The following is a 20,186-nucleotide window of genomic DNA, read 5'->3' as shown; positions in this document are numbered from 1 at the left end:
CACTTATTAACATCAAGTCTGAAGAATCTTTCTTTCATTTTGAATAATTTGACTTTCTTGGGAGGAACTTTTGTAGGGAAAGAAAAATAATTTTCCTTCTACCCTTCTAGATTCATGGTTGAGATTCCCTGTAATAAAAAGACAGATCAGGGGCACCTGGGTGTCTTAGTCGGTTGAGCGTCCAACCTCAGCTCGGGTCATGATCTCACAGTCCGTGAGTTGGAGTCCTGCGTCGGGCTCTGTGCTGGCAGCTCAGAGCCTGGAGCCTGCTTCGGATGCTGTGTCTCCCCCTCTCTCTGCCCCTCCACTGCTTGTGTTCTGTCTCTCTCTGTCTCAAAAAAAATAAACATAAAAAAAAAAAGATTAACAGGAGAAAAACACATTTAATTACATACATATAGGCACTCTGCAAAGATATGAGACTCCAAGCTAGCCAAGAAATCAAGACTTATATACCACCTTGAGCAAAAAAAAAAAAAAAAAAAAAGAGGGTGCCTGCAGCTTCAAAAGGGAAGAAAGTCATTCACAGGAAGGTGAGAAAAACAAATGTTTGGTAAATCAATGCTTGCCTTCACATGCACGTAAGTCTCTCACGTGAAGAATTTATCTATGGTAATCGCTTTCTGCCTGGTATAAGCCCTCTTTCTAATTTCTTTTAAGCAGTTCGTTTTTCCCAGCATCCACTAAGTATTCAGCTCAAAATAATCCACATGCTACAGTGGCATGTTTGTGGTGGCACATTCTGTTGCCTGTTACTTATACATCGTCATTTGCCAACACCAGTCTCTTTAATTGCTATTATATATTTTTTGATGGGGCAACGTCAAAAGGAAGAAGGAGAGAGACAATCTTAAGCAGGCTCCACTCCCAGTGCAAAGCTGATTCAGGGTTCAATCTCCTAACTGTGAGATCATGACTGTGATATCATGACCTGAGCTGAAATCAAGAATTGGGTACTTAACCTACCAAGCCACCCAGATGTGCCACTGCTATTATGTTTTTCAGCTAATCTCAACTCCACTCCTTTTTATTATTTAAAAATGTTTATTTATTTATTTTGAGAGAGAGAGAGAGAGAGAGAGAGAGAGAATGAGAGAGAGAGTACATGTGTGAGCAGAAGAAGGGGAGAGAGAGATGGGGAGAGAGAGAATCCCAAGCAGGCTCCATGCTGTCAGCACAGAGCATGACGCGGGGCTTAATCCCACGAATCGTGAGATCATGACCTGAGCTGAAAACACAGTCGGTAGTTTGACTGAGCCACCCAGGTGTCCCTCAACTCCACTCCTTTTTAAACAAAATAAGGAGAATATAAGATCCTAAATGATTCTAAAAGACTTGACATACTTCAAGAAACAAAAGGAAGAAGAGAAATAAAAGAGAAAGACAGAAGCCATATTACATACAAGTAAATGCTTTAGTCACAGACACATACAGAACTCTTTTCAGGCTTGTCCGTATTTAGGGAGAATGAAGACAACATCAAATAAACCACTCCTTTGAGTTCAGCGATTGCTGCTGTGACTACCATTTGAAGATGGTAAAACAGAGACAAAAATACTGAATCATTAGCACCACTATAGAATATTTTACTTTACAAAGCACATCCAACAATAATAGCACACCTGTGAAGTGGTTCATCTTACCGTGAAATGTTTAAAAGACATTAAAACTAAATGTCAGAAATGTAAAGGGACATTCAAAACTGCACAATTAGGGAGGCCTTGAAACAAGATTTATCTCTGACAGTCATTCTTGGGGCCACTGCAATGCACGACATTGCCAACACATTTGACAAGAGAATGAGTAATTTTAAAAAGCCAATTTAATTTAGTAATATCAGTCCAAGGGAACGCACCATAAGTAGATTGTAGAAATACCAAACTGGAAATATAAGAAGGTTGAATTTCTACTCCATAAAAAAGGTACAGTTTGGAGATGAGAAAAATAGATACTTGGTCCTTGATTCCCTATCACTTTTCCTGTTCACAAAGTCATTTGGTGGGATACGAAAGAAATTTTACTTTTCTTCCCTTTCCAGTTGAGCTAGACTTTGAAGGGTAAACTTAGATTTCATACTTTCTTATCAGTTACATCATTCTGTCTGACACCTGCTCTGTGGCTTTACCTTAATCATGGGTGGGTGGGGCTTAAGGAGAGATTGACTTCGTGGCAAAGAAGCATAAAACATAAACCAAAAAGCATAAATAAGAACACTGTACCTGTTCTCACAGATAGAATATTAAAATGTATAAAAATAGTGACTTTCTGAATATGCATCCAGAAAGCAAAGCAATTAGAATGAATGGATCCAGGGGGCGCCTGGGTGGCTCAGTCGGTTAAGCGTCCGACTTCAGCCCGGGTCACGATCTCACGGTCCGTGAGTTCGAGCCCTGCGTCGGGCTCTGGGCTGATGGCTCAGAGCCTGGAGCCTGCTTCTGATTCTGTGTCTCCCTCTCTCTCTGCCCCTCCCCCGTTCATGCTCTGTCTTTCTCTGTCTCAAAAATAAATAAACGTTAAAAAAAAATTAAAAAAAAAAGAATGAATGGATCCAAGTGAATGTCATATTATGATACAGATAGAAGTTTATTGGAAGCTTTTATCAGTACTCTAAATTCACTCTGATTTATGTGGAAGACTAACATGGGCAGCTGTTCATGTTGTTCTCAATACCAAATTCTTTTGTAGGGAACAGAAGAAATTAACCAGCCTCCTAGGGGAGATGACACATATAAATGTGATCCCTGGAAGCCATTTGGTCAACCCGATTTTTGGTGATCAAGACCACATGACTAAAAAATTGGAGGAAATATTATTAGGGAAATCTTTTGGAATGTTGAAAAGATGCTGATGTTTGGCATGTCACACAACCACGAGAGCAAGAATGGGGTCATTTTGACTGTGGCAAACAAATAGAGCTGCCCCAGTCTGCCTTTTTTTAGATTTTTCTGAGCTGGAATCTAGGGGCTATGCCTCATAGAGCAGACTTATGTTTGGTATTTGCCATTTTTTTTACCTCCAGTTCTTCTATTTTCACCAATGTGTAAGGTGGCAGCTATACTGTTAATCCCCATTAAATATTGCAATGCTAATGCCCATAAGAGGTATCCAGGCTGATGTTAATTTCCCCTGATGTTTGTCTCCAGGCAATCCCGTGTTGTTTCTGACAACCTCGTGGTTTCTGTTGTATGCAGCATCTTTTGATACATACAGAGCAGATGACTCTAACACTGAGCATGCCTTGAGCCTTTGATGTCCCGTAGAGATGGAAGACAGACAGCTGTTTTGGTTTTTCTCCAACTGTTTTATTGCAGCATACTCCAATCCCAGGAATCAGTCATGCATCCAGAGGACTGTTCCAGAAGTCAAACTTAGTGAGAGACACCAGGCTGTGTTGAGAATCCCCACACTGCTCTGTCTCTTTGGAATTTCTTCTAAGTAAGAATTATAATTTTCAATGGTCTTCTCTTTTAGTTAATTCTTCAGTGGAAATCTTTTCAGTCTTTCTTTCCTATATTAACTCAATCCTTTAGACATGCCCAGAAGCAGCAAAAAATTAGAGAAAATGTATTAACCAAAATGGAAAACACTGGGAAAAGATCAAACTTCAGGCAGGTGGAAATCAAGCATTCTGTTTTAGACATGTGAGTTTGAGCTTTCTATTAAGAAGATTCATTATGAAGCAATAGTAAGTAGAATAAGAACTGGGGAAGTAACTGGAATAGACAATATGACATAGAGTCGACAGCATAGCAGAGGTCTTGTTACTTCCAGAAAAATCTTCCAAATGTCTCCAAACCACTCTTTACATGGGAATGTATGCCCTAAGAGATGAGTCCAAAAGCCATGAGCTATCTCCCCTCCAGGAAGTCATAAACTCTCAGGTCCTTTCAGGCAATTTGCCTTGCTAATTACATAACAATATTCAGGATTACATAACTTGCTCTCCCCTCCTGATGCACCCGCATCTCTCAATTATAGCTTACCCATTTTTCTAAGAGATCTTGACTAATCTATCTGGGGTCAGGTGTTGGGTCGACTGGAAGTTATGTGATGTAGGGTAGCCTTGCTTACCTGTCTGGTGTTAGGCAGCTTGTCACCAGGGCACCTGTATCTCTGCCACAGGGCCTCTCCAGGAGGCTAACTTGAGTTCATTCACATGACAGCCCCAGGGCTTTAAACACAGCAAGCAAGAAGCCTCCAGTGTGTAAGCTCTTCCAAACTGTGTGTTGTTCATGTCTTATTGGCCAATCTAGTCACATGCCAAGCCAGAGTCAATACGACAGAGGACAATCAAAGTAAGGAGATAGAAGTAGGGGAGTACTTTAGTCATTTCTGCAGTTTACCACAGGCAAAACTACTTAGGCGATTTTTGTTGTTGACACTACATGTGGGGATGAAATTGGGGAAGTCAGGGAATTAATGAGCCATTAGACCGTCAGTAGAACTCCAATAGGTATGGCAGGGCCAAGCATATTATCTGTGGAAATCATTGACATTTTGGGGAGTTCTGAAAATGTAATGCCCATGTTTCTTATTCCATGGTACTTTTCTAGATTCTATGTTGATTATGGGTCTGATTATATAAAGAATCTAAAACATGTTGTACTCATTTTATGATGTTCATCTAAAATTCTAAATTCACATATTATATTCATATAGGCAAATAAAATGCAGCTTTTTATTTTCCCACAACTGATTTGTTTTCTGTTTCATCTAATTTGTGTCTTTTTGCATTCCTTTGCCTCTTTACTGATTTGTAAATACTTACTCATTGTTCACAACACCTTTTCTTCCTTCCTTGATCAATATTGATTGGCACAATCAATGTATGAATGAAACTGAGTGCCTGGCAATTTCTCAAGGTAAATATAAGATTCAAATTGATGTTTTACATAATATCATAAACATTCAGAAACTGCTACATATGTCATGTTATCAGTGTTCTTTCTTCCTGTTGTTTCTGGAAAAACTCCCATTTTTATATATGCAGATTTTAAGAAACTACCTTTTCAATAATGTTCCCTTTCCCTATCTATCTATCTATCATCATCATCTATTTATTTATTATCTATCATCTATTATCTATCTATCTATCATCTATCTATCTATCTATCATTATCTATCTACCTGTCTATCTATCAATCATCTATCTATCTCTAAAGTATTGGTAGTCTGTTTCAAATCCAGTTTAATTCCTCAGATTGTCACAAATGATCATTAGTCATAGTTAAGTACTAAGATTTACATTCAGGGTGTGTGATGACCTCCTTGTTCCAACTTTTATATTTAAGAGTCTACATCTTTTTGTCAGTGATTTATGTTTCCTCCCACAGTGAAGACAGAGGATTTCAATGCAGAATTAGTCAGCATTTACTGAATACCCACCATGTGTCAGGCCCATGTTTAGGGCTTCCACAGTTCTAATTTAACCTAAACTCATTACGATACTCTTATCTTCACCTTTATTCACCTTATTGTTGAAGAAACTTGTTTTCAGAAAGGTAACTTGTCTTGCTCATGGAAGAATAGCACCAGTTAGATGACTTATTAAGAAATGTATATTGGAGACTTCAGAGACATCAAGCAGAGAAAACTATTTATTACCAATACATTAGTTTTTGCCTTCTTTGTAGACTATCATGAAGATGTGACATGTAAGCGAGAGGAGGCCTTAGGCTAAAAGAAATAGTAATCTAGGGAAGCTTCTTCTTCATTTCTTTCCCTTTGGCTGTGACTTGGTTTCCAATGACTATAAATGGGAATAAGCATCCTCACAAAGGTAGGTGAGTTTCTACTTTTCTGCTTCCGCACTAGCCACGTGGTAGATAAATCCCAACATGGAAACTCAATTCAAAGAGAAAAATTATGCAAAAAGTGAAAGTACCCTAGAAAGGAAGCTAAAGTTAGAAGGAAGATAGCTGGAAGGAAGACATCAGTTTGGAGAGGCAGCTCATTCGTTGTAATAATGTAAGAATTTGCTTTTTTGGAGAATGGAAAAGTTGGAACCAAAAAGAAACCTTGATTATCCCTTGTGCTTTCAGAATGCCACTAATAGTTGGATATTGTTCTTTTCAGTTTAAGCTTCAAGATCTGAAAATGTTTTATGATAAATCTGAGATTTGCCTTTTCTTTTTTTAAATATTTTTTAAAGTTTATTCATTTTTACAGAGAAAGATGCAGAAAGGGCAGAAAGAGGGAGAGAGAAAGAGAAAAAGAGAGAGAGAGAGAGAGAGAGAATCCCAATCAGGCCCCACACTGTAGGCACAGAGCCTGATGTGGGGCTTGAACTCACAAACCGTGAGAACATGTCCTGAGCTGAAGTTGGATGCTCAACCGACTGAGCCACCCCATAGCCCCCAAGAGTTGTCTTTTCTAACTGGTTAAATTGTGTGTTCAAATTATAATGTCACAGCACAAAATTCATACCTGCAAAATTGTCAGGTGCAAACAAATGACAGCTCTTTCTCTTTGTCTTTCTCATCATACACACACACACACACACACAGACACACACGCACAGTACAAGCATCAGAAGGTTGAATAAGTGAGCCTGATGGTTTTTCAATATAATGACTGGAGGCATTCTTTCTTTACAAAAGGAACAAAGAGTCATAAATAGGAGGGTATTGACATCTTCACAAACTCTTCCACACTGTTCTTTTGGACTTTTTACGTAAGAAGTATTGTTTGTACTCTCATTTTGCTCTTGAAATATTCATCCTACTTGTTGTGACTGTGTCTTGTTGTACCATCCTGACTTTTCCCAAGTCATCTGAAATCCTCTGCAATGTGCACCTATATCCATGCATTCATGTGCACACTTGCTCTTTTAATCTTATTCATCTCCATAATCTTAGGATCAAGAGGTGAAACTGTTGTCTCATTTTCATGTCATTGTTCTTTCCAGTCATTATATTCTCAACTCATTAAAAATCTTCACTTTTTGGGACGCCTCGGTGGCTCAGCTGGTTAGGCTACCGACTTTGGCTCAGGTCATGATCTCGCAGTTTGTGAGTTGGAGCCCGCGTCGGGCTCTGTGCTGACAGCTCAGAGCCTGGAGACTGCTTCGGATTCTGTGTCTCCCCCTCTCTCTACCCCTCCCCTGCTCACGCTCTGTATCTCTCTGCCTCTCAATAATAAATAAACATTAAAAAAAATTAGGAAAAAAATCTTCACTTTTGAGCTGTTCATGTGTCTCTGCTCTTGTCTTCTTTCAGCTGTGATTTACTGGTGCTGACATTTCTCTTCATTCTTCAAAACTTTACAGTTGTTTCTGCATGAACTGGCTTTTCTCCACAAAATATTTACATGATATAGAAATTATTTTAAAAATATCTTAAACGTGTAGCAGACATAGCACTATGGTGAAGTAACTTGAATGCTAAAGATCTTTTCTTTTCCCCCTGAGAGTTTCTCTTGGTCCCTGGTGAATTTGAATTTTTTTCTTCAAAATTGTCTGGAAGCTAGATGACAAGGAGTAAAAAGCTGTGCCACGAAGTATGGAAATGTAGTAGAAGATTCTTATGTTATGTTGAGACCCCAAAGAGCTAAGCCAATAAATGTAAATAGGATGCCAAAGATGTAATGGTGAGTGAGAAATAAAATACACAGGGAAAAAGATAAAAGCAACAAAAATGAATAAGTGGAATTAGAAAATCTAAAGAAAAATGATAAATCAGCCCTTTTACAGGGTTTGAAGTCCCATGTAAATTAACTGTGTGCATTTCAAAACCTCAAGTGATGTAGGAGGTGTCGTCAGTGCCTGTAGATGACAGACGAAAGCAAATGAAGTATCCAATCAAAAGTTTTTTAATGAAGAATTCATAGTCAAGATCACAAAACACACAGGTTAACCAGACAGTAGAAGGTAAGCTTCCCATGAGAAGCTATGTCTACCCAACTTGTAGATTTAGTGTTTAGCACGGTGTCTTTTTTTTTTCAATATATGAAGTTTATTGTCAAATTGGTTTCCATACAACACCCAGTGCTCATCCCAAAAGGTAGCACGGTGTCTTGAATACGGTGGGTCTTCAATAGTGATTTGTTTAGGAAATACCTCAAACAACAGGTCAGATCAGCATATTGATCTTTTCTTATTCTCCTAAGACCAGCATGTTCTATAATTAGCTACTCTAAGAATAGGCAGTATAGCTCCTAAAAACAGAACAAAATGAAATAGTATATTACTATTATTATATTACTATGCTCTAATTATTAATGTATTATTATTATTATTATTATTATTAGACAAGGGCCATCTAAATCCAAGTAATTTGGGAAATAAAATTCTCTAATGAAAACATAACCTTCCAATACATAAGTCTGCTGAAATTTACACTTAATTTAAATTAATACACAAGATATCCTGTTTCACTGAAGAATACAGACTCTGGTAGTTTTATTGCACTCAGGTCTTCACTGGGAACAAAGAGTCCTTGCTTTACATTTGCATAATAAAAGGGCTCACTGAAATGAATCTTCCAGAACAAAGGGACATTCTGCTAGAGAGAGAATTCAGTTTTAATATAGAAGGCAGATATTGGTAGACATTTTTAAGCTGCAACTTTGTCTAATATTGGCCTTCAATCCTCCTTTGACCTATAATCTCGCACAGGAGGTTTTAATACAAAGTATGTGTACACATGTACAAATACGTGTACAGGTATATGTATTTTAACATGCAGGTGATCATGTATGTGTATGTTACTATGTGTGTGTTATTGGGGAAGTGACCTTGTGTTTGTGTGTTTGTGTACAGATATGTGCTTTGTGTATGGATATGTGTTTAGAAGTGGATTGCAGCGATGCATGAATAGAGATTATCTATAGGTGTTAATAGTATTGCTGATTTCTTTGCGCTTAAAAAACAATACTTAATGTGACTGTGTGTTGCTTAGGTAATTGAAATAAAACCAAACCTTAAAAGCCATTTTGAAATGTTAAAAGGTCCACTGGGTTCAAGCTTCTATCAATAAGCCTACTGGGATGGATAACATTTACATAGCAATAGAACAAATGCTATTTCCTGACCTCCTTCAGCATGGTAAATTCCCCGAGATTTGCATTGGTAAAACTCAGTTGCCAAACCTTCCCTGAATCCACCTTTCTTTCTTAATTTTCCATGCCAAATATTTAAAACCTCTCAATTTTCCTTCCTGTTCTCTACTCGAGTTTTGCACCCTACTTCATTAGTGAGAGTTTATTAATAGATTCATATCCACTAACATGGTGGACAGGTAACTCACACTTCCAACAACTCTAAAATACATTTCTTGGCTATATATTTCGCTGCAGGTTCAACATCTCTTGCAAAATCCAAAAACCTTTCTTACATTCATACTTTCAGTTTTTTGTGGTATCTACCAAAATTGTTCTCTGCCATGGAATGAATCACTGCTACACTAAATCCTGCTCACAAAGGAGGCTCCGTCTTGTAAGTCTGCTTCATTAAGTGAGTCTCCCTACAAAGACCTAGAACTTCTGAGACTCTCAGGTATGTCCCCTGTGGGGCTCAGTGAGAAGTTCCGCGTCCACTATGCTTTTTGTCTCAGTATCTCGTCTTTCCCCCACTTTTGGATTCAAAGTCTTGATTAATATTTTCACCTGCAGTAAGAATAGAAAGAGAACTTTTTTGTTACTCATCTTTTTTTTTTTTTCAAAGCAGGACCAACCCCTGCTTTCTCTGTTGCTGAGCTTTCTCTTTCATTCAAAATTCATCAGAATTCTTGGGACAACACATGTCTTACTGAGTTTAAGATAGTAGAATAAACACATGCATCTAATTTTACTTCCTCCAGAAAACCACCTGACACTTCAGTGAAGTGATTCTTTTTTAAAGGCGTAAATTCACAAGGATGAAGAAAAAAAGAGGGATGAGGAGGACAGAGTAAGAAAATTTTGGAAGTCGGAAACCGTGGACAATTAGTACCTGCTGTATACTAAAGATTTGGCTGGTCTTTGTCTTTGATTCCTGGGAAGGAAATTCTAAAACTCTTGGAATTTCCCAAGTGAAAGGATTGTCTTTATTATTCATGAGCCCTTAGGATAACAACTGAGTTTATGTTAATTAAGTGACTTATGATGAGTCCCTAGAGAGCTTCAGGATGGAGGCTGGTCACCAGAAAGACCAATGACGTGTTTACAGGGTTGGGATTTTGAGCTTACCCAACCTCCAGGGATGGAGCTGGAGCTGGAGTTCAATCATATGGTCACTGATTTAGTTAATCATGCCTAAACTATGAAACCTCAGTAAGAACTCTGGACCTCAAAGCTGATTGAAGATCACTGGCAGGTGTTTACATCCATTATGTCAGAAGAATGATTTGCCTTGATTCCATTGTACATACCCTATTGTGTCCCAAACACCAGAATGTACTTGTTACTAATCCCATTTTTTAGATGAGAAAAACACATTAATAAAATAGCTGATAAGAGTGCTGCTGCGAAGAATGGAGTTGGTCTTTCTTGACTGTAAGCTTCAAATAATATTTCAAATAATATTTTATTAGCCACAGTCTCAGATTTGTCAAATAAAAATAAGGTGAATTATAAAAACCAACATGGAAGTTACTTTCCTAGTTGATATCGAGATCAAAGAGAAAACTCAAAATACAAAATACAAAATGCAAATAATGATAAGGAAAACATTTCCTAAGAATATCTATGGGACACAGGTAAAGCTTTACTCAAAATTTTTAATATTATATACTTGAATTGTTTTGATATAAGAGAATAGACTGAAAACATAAACCAGAAAGTCAAGTTAAAGAATTATAAAAGAAAAGGAAAACATATATAAATTAGGAAAAGGAAAGTTATAACGAGTAAAGTTGAAACCCACAAAAATAAAGGCAGCAAATAGAAAAAAAATTAGAAGTTAATTTCAAAAACTAGGTCAGTTAAGTAAGTAGGGTTGAAGGAAACACAAGTAATTTTTTTTAGTGAGACAACACAAAACATAAAATATTACAAATAACACATTTTAAACATATTTTTATTGAACAATTTAATTATTGAGCAATTATTGGACAATTATTGAACAATTTAAAAGACTTGGAATACTGTTTAAAAAATCAAAGTACATTTAAATTGGGAGTATTGTATGATTTCTTTTAGCAAATATAAAATACTGAACTTGATCCAAGAAACAGTTGCAGAAGGATAATAATAAAGTCATGTAATTTTTGAAAACCTGATTAAAAATTTATCATTAACAAAGCCCTATGTAATTTTGTATAGCAGTAGTTTAGTCATTACCATTAATATATAGAATTTGATTATAAGAATAGATTACAATTTATCTGTTTTACTGTAGGTGGATATTTGATTCCCAATAATTATTGCAAATGATGCTATGATCATTACTATGTGAGCTCAATTTAACAGGCCTGCTTTCCATGCTGTCTTTCCAAACACCAAACACTGTCTTATGTTTCCCATTTATATTGGTTAAATCTTTATCTGAACAATGAGTACATTCTTGTTTTCCATGTATGCTGTAAAAGGGTTGTTCTGATCACCTGATGCCTTTGCATCCCATCTTTCCCCCAATAAATAGAAACAGACACTCAAGAGACATGAAAAAATAAACCCTGACATACTATAGTGAGATTTAAAAACATCAAAGCAAAGTGAAAGCTCCAAAATTTTTCAGAAAGATAAAGTAGATAATATATTTAAAAAATTAGAGACATAATGAAATCAGGTTTCTCAATAGCAATGATACGTGCAAGAAGAAAACAAAGTAATAGTTTTAAACTAAGAGAATCGTACAGAAATTAAAATTTCATACAGTGTATACCTTGTTTTTTCCAGCTTTATAGATACAACTGATATATAACATTGTGTAAATTTAAAGGACACAACTTGTTGATTTAATACAGTTACATACTGCAAAATGATTACCTTCATAGTTTAAGTAACACCGCCAACACATCATCACATAATTACGATTTCTTTCTTGTGGTGAGAACACTTAAGATTCACTTTCGTAGCAACTTTTGAGAATACAATACAGTATTATTAACTACCGTCATCATGCTGTACAGTAGATCCTCAGAACTTATTGATCTTGTAACTGGAAGTTTATACCCTTTGACCTACATATCCTCACCTTCTCCCAACCCACCTGCCCCAGTCCCTGATAACACCGTTGTACTCTATTTTTCTGAATTCAGATTTTTTAGATTTTACATAAACGTGATTATTATACAGTATTTGTCTTCCTCCGTCTGACTTATTTCACTTAGTGTAATATTCTCAAGATCTATCCATGTTGCTGCAAAAAGCAGGATTTTCCTCCTTCTCATGGCTAAATAATACTCTATTGGATACATATACTATACCTTCTTTATCCATTTAACTGCTGATGGACATTTAGGTTGTTTTCTGATCATTGCTATTGTGAATAATTCCACATGAACATGGGAGTGTAGATATCTCTCCAAGTTGGTATCTTTTTTTCCTTTGGATATATAGCCAGAAGTGGGACTGTTGGATCACTTGGTAGTTCTATTTTGATTGAGAAGACTCCATACTGTTCTCTATAGTGGCTGCGCCAATTTACATTCCCACCAATAGTGCACTAGGTTTCCCACTTTCCCTACACCCTCACTAACACTTGTTATCTCCTTTTTGATGATAGGTGTGAGGTGATATCTCATTGTGGTTTTGATTTGCATTCTTTGATGATTAGTGATGTTGAGTACTTTTTCCTGTACCTATTGACCATTTGTATGTTTGTTTTGGGAAAATGTCTATTCAGGGCCGTTGCCCACTTTCTAATGTTTTTTTCCCCCTTATTTTCTTTCTTTTTCTTCTTCTTCCTCTTCATCTTGGTATTTGTCTTTATATTCTTTGTCTTCGTCATCTTCTTGTTTTTGGTGTTAAGTTATAGGAGTTCTTTAGATATTTTGGGTATTAAAGTTTTATCAGATATATCATGGTTTGAAAATTTTCTCCCATGCTGCAGGTTGCTTTAAATTATTACTTGCTTGATCTATATAAACAAAAGGAAATTAAAGGTTACCTTTTTACTTTGGTGATTGTTCCTTTTGCTATGCAGAAGCTTTTTAGCTTGATGTAGTCTTATTTACTGGTTTTTGCTTTTTTTTTTTGCTTGTACTTTTGTGTCATATCCAAAAATTTGTTGTCAATACCAATGCCAAGGAATTTTCCTTGCACATTCTTCTAGACGTTTTAAGATTTCAGGTCTTATGTTTAAGTCATTAACCTATTTTGAATTAATTTTTGTGAAATGTATAAGATAAGTTCCAATTTCATTCTTCTGCATGTGATTATCCAATTTTCCCAACACCTCTTTATTAAAAAAGTATCCTTTACCCATGGAGTATATATATTTATATTTATGATTATAACTTCCTGACGGACTGACCCTTATATCATTATGTAATGTGTTGCTATTCTTGGCTTACAGTTTATTTTGTCTGCTACGAGTATAGCTACCCCAGCTCTCCTTTGATTTCTACTCACATAGACTATCTTTAACCATCTCCATATTCGTGTTTAAAACAGAGGAAAGTCTATTATAGGCAACAACATATCATTGGGTCTTATTTTCTTAAGTCCATCTATCCACTCTTTTGATTTTAGAATTAATCCATTATGTTTAGAGTAATTATTGATCATGCTGTACTTTAGATGCTCATCTTATGTACTAATGCCATCTTATTAATTGTTTTCTAGCTGTTTGTAGTCCCTTGTTTCTTTCTCTTTTGCTCCCTTCCTTCGTGAACTGACAATTTTCCATAGTGCTATGCTTGGATTCTCTTGTCTTTATCTTTTGTGAGTTTACTGTAGTTTTAATTGTGGTTATAATGTGTCTTACCAAAAATACCTTATAGATATAACTCTATAGACATAACTGATAACAACTTAACTGAATACTTTTGAAAACTCTGAGGTGTTAGTATATCCAAAAGGTAAACTACTATAAATGGAATGTCTGAAATAAAAGGTGAATAGTTTCAAAATCTAAAAAGAACTTGATGAATGCTTAAATTTCTGTCTTTCCATTTAATGTGTGGCTTTTTATAGTTTAGGAATCTAAACTTCTTAACCTCCATAATTCTGGTTGTTATGATTTTCATACTAACTCCCCTCATTATTCCTTTGTTTCTTTCATTCAGACACCTTCACTACGTGCCCATTAATTATTGATATGTCCTAGAACAGTGATTTATGCTGTGTGATATGAGGGCCACTTGTGGAATAGCAGAGGAGTTCATGTGGTTTTTCAAGGAACACATTTATTTAAGTATGTATTTATTTTAATATGCATCTGCAAAAAACAACTAGACCAACAAACTCATTTTGTCTTATGGTAAATTTATATGAAAAAAGCATTTATTTAAATAAAATAGTAGGTGATATGCAATCATATAGTACTCCAATTTGGGTAAAGAACATAGGTATTGGGAGAGTGGTTTATGTTTAGAAATACTACAATAATGTTACATCTTACACATCTTCACTTCTTGGACTGTCATTGTTTCTGAGTGATATCCTTTCTCCCATGATTTTGAAAACACTAGAGCAAGGTTTGTGATCTGGGACACAATGAATAAAAATTATTTTTAATTTTACTTGGAGTATGATAAACAAAATGATGATTGCAAACTTCCTCAAATATGTATGTCTCCATGGTAATTTAAAGTATCAGGTACTTGACATGAGATCTTCTTTTAAAAAAATTTTTTTAACGTTTATTTATTATTGAGAGACAGAGAGACACAGATCTCGAGCAGGGGAGGGGACACAGAGCATGAGCAGGGGAGGGGTAGAGAGAGGGGAGACACAGAATCTGAAGCAGGCTCCAGGCTCTGAGCTGTCAACACAAAGCCCGCCGTGGGGCTCGAACTCACGAGCTGTGAGATCCTGACCTGAGCCGAAGTCGGTCGCCTAAGCAACTGAGCCACCCAGATGCCCCTTGACATGAGATCTTGAAGAAACTTTAAGAAAGACAGAAATGGTTGAGGTCAGGCAGATACACAAAAGACATGAAAAGGGAAAGAGAGGGCAAGTGTATGTATGAAAGACCACAGTGATAAAACCACAGGAGCAAAGAATAGAAACAAAAGGGAGTGGAAAATAAAGGAAGAGTGTGAAGCCATGTAAGCATTAATGTGGGCTCTTTTATACCAAGATTCTACTTAGGGACTGAATATTAACTCTTTTTTGAGAATCAAAGTTGTGGGCTCTAAAAGTCACTAATTAGGATTTTACATTCTATGATTCAAAAATGTATCATTTTAGGGCTTCCTACCTTTGCATGCAAAGAAAGTAACATCCATAGTTTTGGATAAATTTTATTGTACTTGGAACTACTTATTCATACAGCTTTTTAAATTTTGCCTCTGCTGCTAGAACCATAGGTTAGATCACTAAACTCACAGAACTGGTGAATTCTTATCTAAAAATGCAGAATATATGAAATAAAAAATAAAAAGTGACTAACAGAAGCAATGGTACATAACATGTGCTCTTGTTTATAGTAAAGTTAGAGTTCTATCTGCAGCCAAAAAATACTGAAGTTCTAAATTTATTTTTTAATTACATGATTATATATAATTATAAATAAACATTGGGCCTTCCAAGCTTTTTTTGCAAAAGTCACATTTGATGATACATAGTTCCTACATGTTCACATATCAGACTGGGAATACAAAATGAACACTGAGAGTGGGGCACCTGGGTGGCTCAGTTGGTTGGGTGTCCAACTTCGGCTCAGGTCATGATCTCCCAGTCCTTGAGTTCGAGCCCCACGTCGGGTCTGCGCTGACAGCTCAGAGCCTGGAGCCTGCTTCAGAATCTGTCTCCCTCTCTTTGACCCTCCCCCACTCTCACTTTGTCTCTTTCTCAGAAATAAAATAAAAACATTAAAAAAAATAACACTGAGAAATCTATAAATATTTGAAAATTAAACACACTTTTAAATAACACTAGACCAAAGCAATCTACACATTTAATGCAATCCCTATCAAAATACCACCAGCATTTTTCACAGAGGTACAACAATCTTAAAATTTATATGGAACCATAGGAGACCCCGAATAGCCAAAACAATTTTGAAAAAGAAAACCAAGGCTGGAAGCTTGACACAATCTGGACTCCAAACTATATGACAAAGCTGTAGTCATCAAAGCAGTATGGTACTGGCACAAAAACAGACACATAGACCAACAGAAAGAATGGAGAACCCATAAATGGACCCACATTTATACAGTCAACTTCTCTTTCACAAAGCAGGAAAGAATAGTCAGTGGAAAAAAGATAGTCTCTTCAACAAATGGTGCTGGGAAAACTGGACAGCAACATGCAGAAGAATGAAACTAGACCACTTTCTTACACCATACACAAAAATAAAAATGGATGAAAGTCCTAATGTGAGGCAGGAAACCACCAAAATCCAAGAGAAGAACACGAACAGCAATCTCTTTGATCTCAGTGGGAGGAACTTCTCACTAGATGAGTCTCCAGAGCCAAGGGAAACAAAAAACAAACATGAACTACTGGGATTGCATGAAGATGAAAAGCCTCTGCACGGCAAAGAAAACAATCAACAAAATTAAAAGGCAGCTTGCAGAATGGGAAAAGACATTTGCAAATGATATATTGGATAAAGTATCCAAAATCTGTAAAGAACTTATCAAACTCAACACCAAAAAGCAAATAATCCAGTGAAAAAATGGGCAAAAGACATGAATAGACACTTTCCCCCAAAGAAGACATCCAGATGGCTAACTGACACATGAAAAAATGCTCAACATCACTCATCATCAGGGAAATACAAATCAAAACCACAATGAGATACCACCTCACACCCATCAGAATGACTAACATCAACAACTCAGGCAACAACAGATGTTGGTGAGGATGCGGAGAAAGAGGATCTCTTTTGCATTGTTGGTGGGGATGCGAACTGTTGCAGCCACTCTGGAAAATAGTATAGAGGTTCCTCAAAAAGTTAAAAAAATAGAACTACCCAGAGTACCTGGGTGGCTCAGTCAGTTAAGCGTCTGACTTTGGACCAGGTCATGGTCTCACTGTCCGTCAATTTGAGCTCCTGATCAGGGCTCTGTGCTGACAGCTTGGAGCCCAGAGCTTGCTTCAGATTCTGTGTCTCCTCTCTCTGACCCTCCCTTGCTCACACTCTCTCTCTCTCTCTCACAATAAATAAACATTAAAAAATTAAAAAAAATAGAACTACCCTATAATACAGCAACTGCCCTACTAGGTATTTACTCAAAGGATACAAAAATACAGATTCGAAAGAGTACATGCACCCCAATGTTTATAGCAGCATTATCAACAATAGCCAAACTATGGAAAGAGCGCAAATATCCACTGACTGATGAAAGGGATACACACACACACACACACACACACACACACACACACACACACAAAGGGATAATATTCAGCCATCAAAGATAATGAAATCTTGCTATTTACAATGACATGGATGGAGCTACGGTGTATTATGCTAAGTGAAATAAGTCAGTCAGAGAAAGACAAGTACTATACGATTTCACTCATATGTGGAATTTAAGAAACAAAACAGATGAACATAGGGGAAGGAAAAAAGAGAGAGAAGGAAGCAAACCATAAGGGACTCTTAACTATAGAGAACATACTGAGGGTTGCTGGAGTGAAGGTGGGTAGGGGGTGGGTAAAATGGGTGATGGGTCTTAAGAAAGGCACTTATAATGAGCATGGGGTGTTATATGTAAGTGATGGATCACTAAATTCTACACCTGAACCCAATTTTACATGCTAACTAACTAGAATTTAAACAAAAACCTGAAAAGAAAACAAATACATAAGCAACACCAGACCAATAGGAAATTACAGGGAAGTTGGTCAATGTTTTGATCTGAATGAAACAAAAAGACAATACGTGGAAATGTACAGAATATAGTTAAAGCAGTGCTTAGAGCTGTAAACAACTCTATTAAGAGGAAAGATCTTGAATCAATACCCTAAGGATCCCAGTTAAGAAACTTAAAGAAAATTACAAAATAAGAGGAAACTAAATAAAAACTGAGCAGAGAAAATTATAGAGATTAGAATGAAAATCAATAAAATATAAAAGATGTTAGGAAAAATCCAAAAGACCAAAGGATTATACACCATGTCTAAATGGGATTTATCTCAGGAATGCAAGTTTGGTTTAATATTTAAAAATCAATTAATGTAAAAGACATACAATAAAGGTAAAAAAGCAAATGATTTATTTCAATACATGTAAAGAAAGCACTTGATAAAATCAAAATCTGTTTATAAAAAAAACCCAACAGACATCTCAGACTAAAAGAAAACTTCCTCATTCTGATAGAAGGTATCTATTAGAAAACTAATACTAACATTATATATAATAGTGAAAGACTGAATGCTTTCTGCCCAAGATCAGGAAAAAGGCAAGGTTGGCAGTCTTTATTCTGTCCATTCAACATTGTACTGGAAGTTCTAGTCAGTGAAATCAGACAAGAAAAAGAAATAAAAACCCTCCATATTGGAAAGGAAGAAGCAAACTTGTTTTTATTCATAGGCAATATAATCTTGTATATAGAAATTCCTAATGAAAATAGAACAAAACTCTTAGAATAAATAAACAAATTCAGCAAGTCACAGGATACAAGATCAAGCCCAATATATAAATAGCAAGAATGTATACCACCATTGAACAATCCCAAAATAAAAAATAAATTCCATTCACATTGGTATCAGAAATAATATATACTTAGAGATGAATTAAATGAAAGAAATGCAAGACTTCTATAGTGAAATCTAAAAAGTATTTTAGAGAAATTAAAGATCAAGATCACTGCATTTCAGCCAGGGTTGATATTCCCCCCTAAGGGGCACGTGACAATGTCTGCAGATAGTTTTGCTTTTCACAACTGGAAGGACTCTGCTAGCATCCAGTGGTTAGAACTAGGAGATGATGATCCTACAGTGCACAGGTAAGCTCCCTAAAGAAATATGATCCAAAATGTTAATAGCACCAAAATTGAGAAACCCTGATGTAAGTATAGGACAGGCATCTGATGTTCTTGGAATAAAAGTCTCAATATTATTAAGATGGTGATTCTCTCCAAATTGATCTATAGATTCAACACAATCGCCATCATGATTTCAGCAGGCTTTTTTTCCCCTGGAAGTTCACAGAGTGATTCTAAAGTTTATATAGAAAAGCAAAGACTTGGAATAACTGAAACAATCTTGAAAAAATGAGAACATAGTGCAGGGCTTATGCTTTCTGATTTCAAGCTTACTGTAAAGCTAGAGTAATCAAGAAAGTGTGTTACTGACATAAAGATTGATAATGTAGATAAATGGGACAGAACTGGGAGTCCAAAAATAAACTGTTACATTTTTCGTCAATTGATTTTCAACACTGGTGAGAAAGCAATGCAGTGGGATAAAGAGTGGCTTTCTACAAATGGTACTGAGACAATTAGATATCCATATGCAAAAAGATGAAGTTAATCTCCCATTTCACATGCTACACAAACATTAACTTAAAAAGGATCGCAGACCTATATGTAAAACACATACCTATGTTACCTATAGAAGAAAACATAAGAAAACATTTCTATTGCTGTGTGTTAGGCAAACATTTCTTAGATTAAACACCAAAGATACTTACCATACAAGAAAAAAATTGATAAATTGACGTTCTCCAAGTTAAAGTCTTTCACACTTCAAAGACAACGCAAAAATAAGCCACAGACTGGTACACAATATTTACAAATCATATATCTGATAAAAGAATTATATTCAGAATTTATAAGGGACTCTTAGAAAATCAATAATAAGAAGACAATCAACCCAAATGAAAAATGGAACATTTTACCAAAAGAGATACACGAATGTCTAATAACATAAGAAACCCATGGGTAAAACTCCAGCTCCCTTGCCCTTCGATGGGATAAAAATATGTTCCAGTCGTTCACAGCGTTAACTTGTTCAATAACACATGCTCGCTGCCTTTCTTTCCCTCTTTTGTCTCCCTATTCCCTTACGATGTACTGAAATTTCTTCATCTACTGTGTTTTCTATCTATGCCAGTCTGTCTTGCTGGTTCCTTCCACAAAATCCATTTCTCCTCCTTCTTGCTGGACATGTGACCTCTGGGCAATCTTTCCATTTACTTTTGTCCTTCT

The sequence above is a fragment of the Acinonyx jubatus genome, chromosome D2, assembly GCF_027475565.1.
Source record: "Acinonyx jubatus isolate Ajub_Pintada_27869175 chromosome D2, VMU_Ajub_asm_v1.0, whole genome shotgun sequence".
NCBI lineage: Eukaryota > Metazoa > Chordata > Mammalia > Carnivora > Felidae > Acinonyx > Acinonyx jubatus.
Note: the sequence above shows the minus strand (reverse complement) of the source record.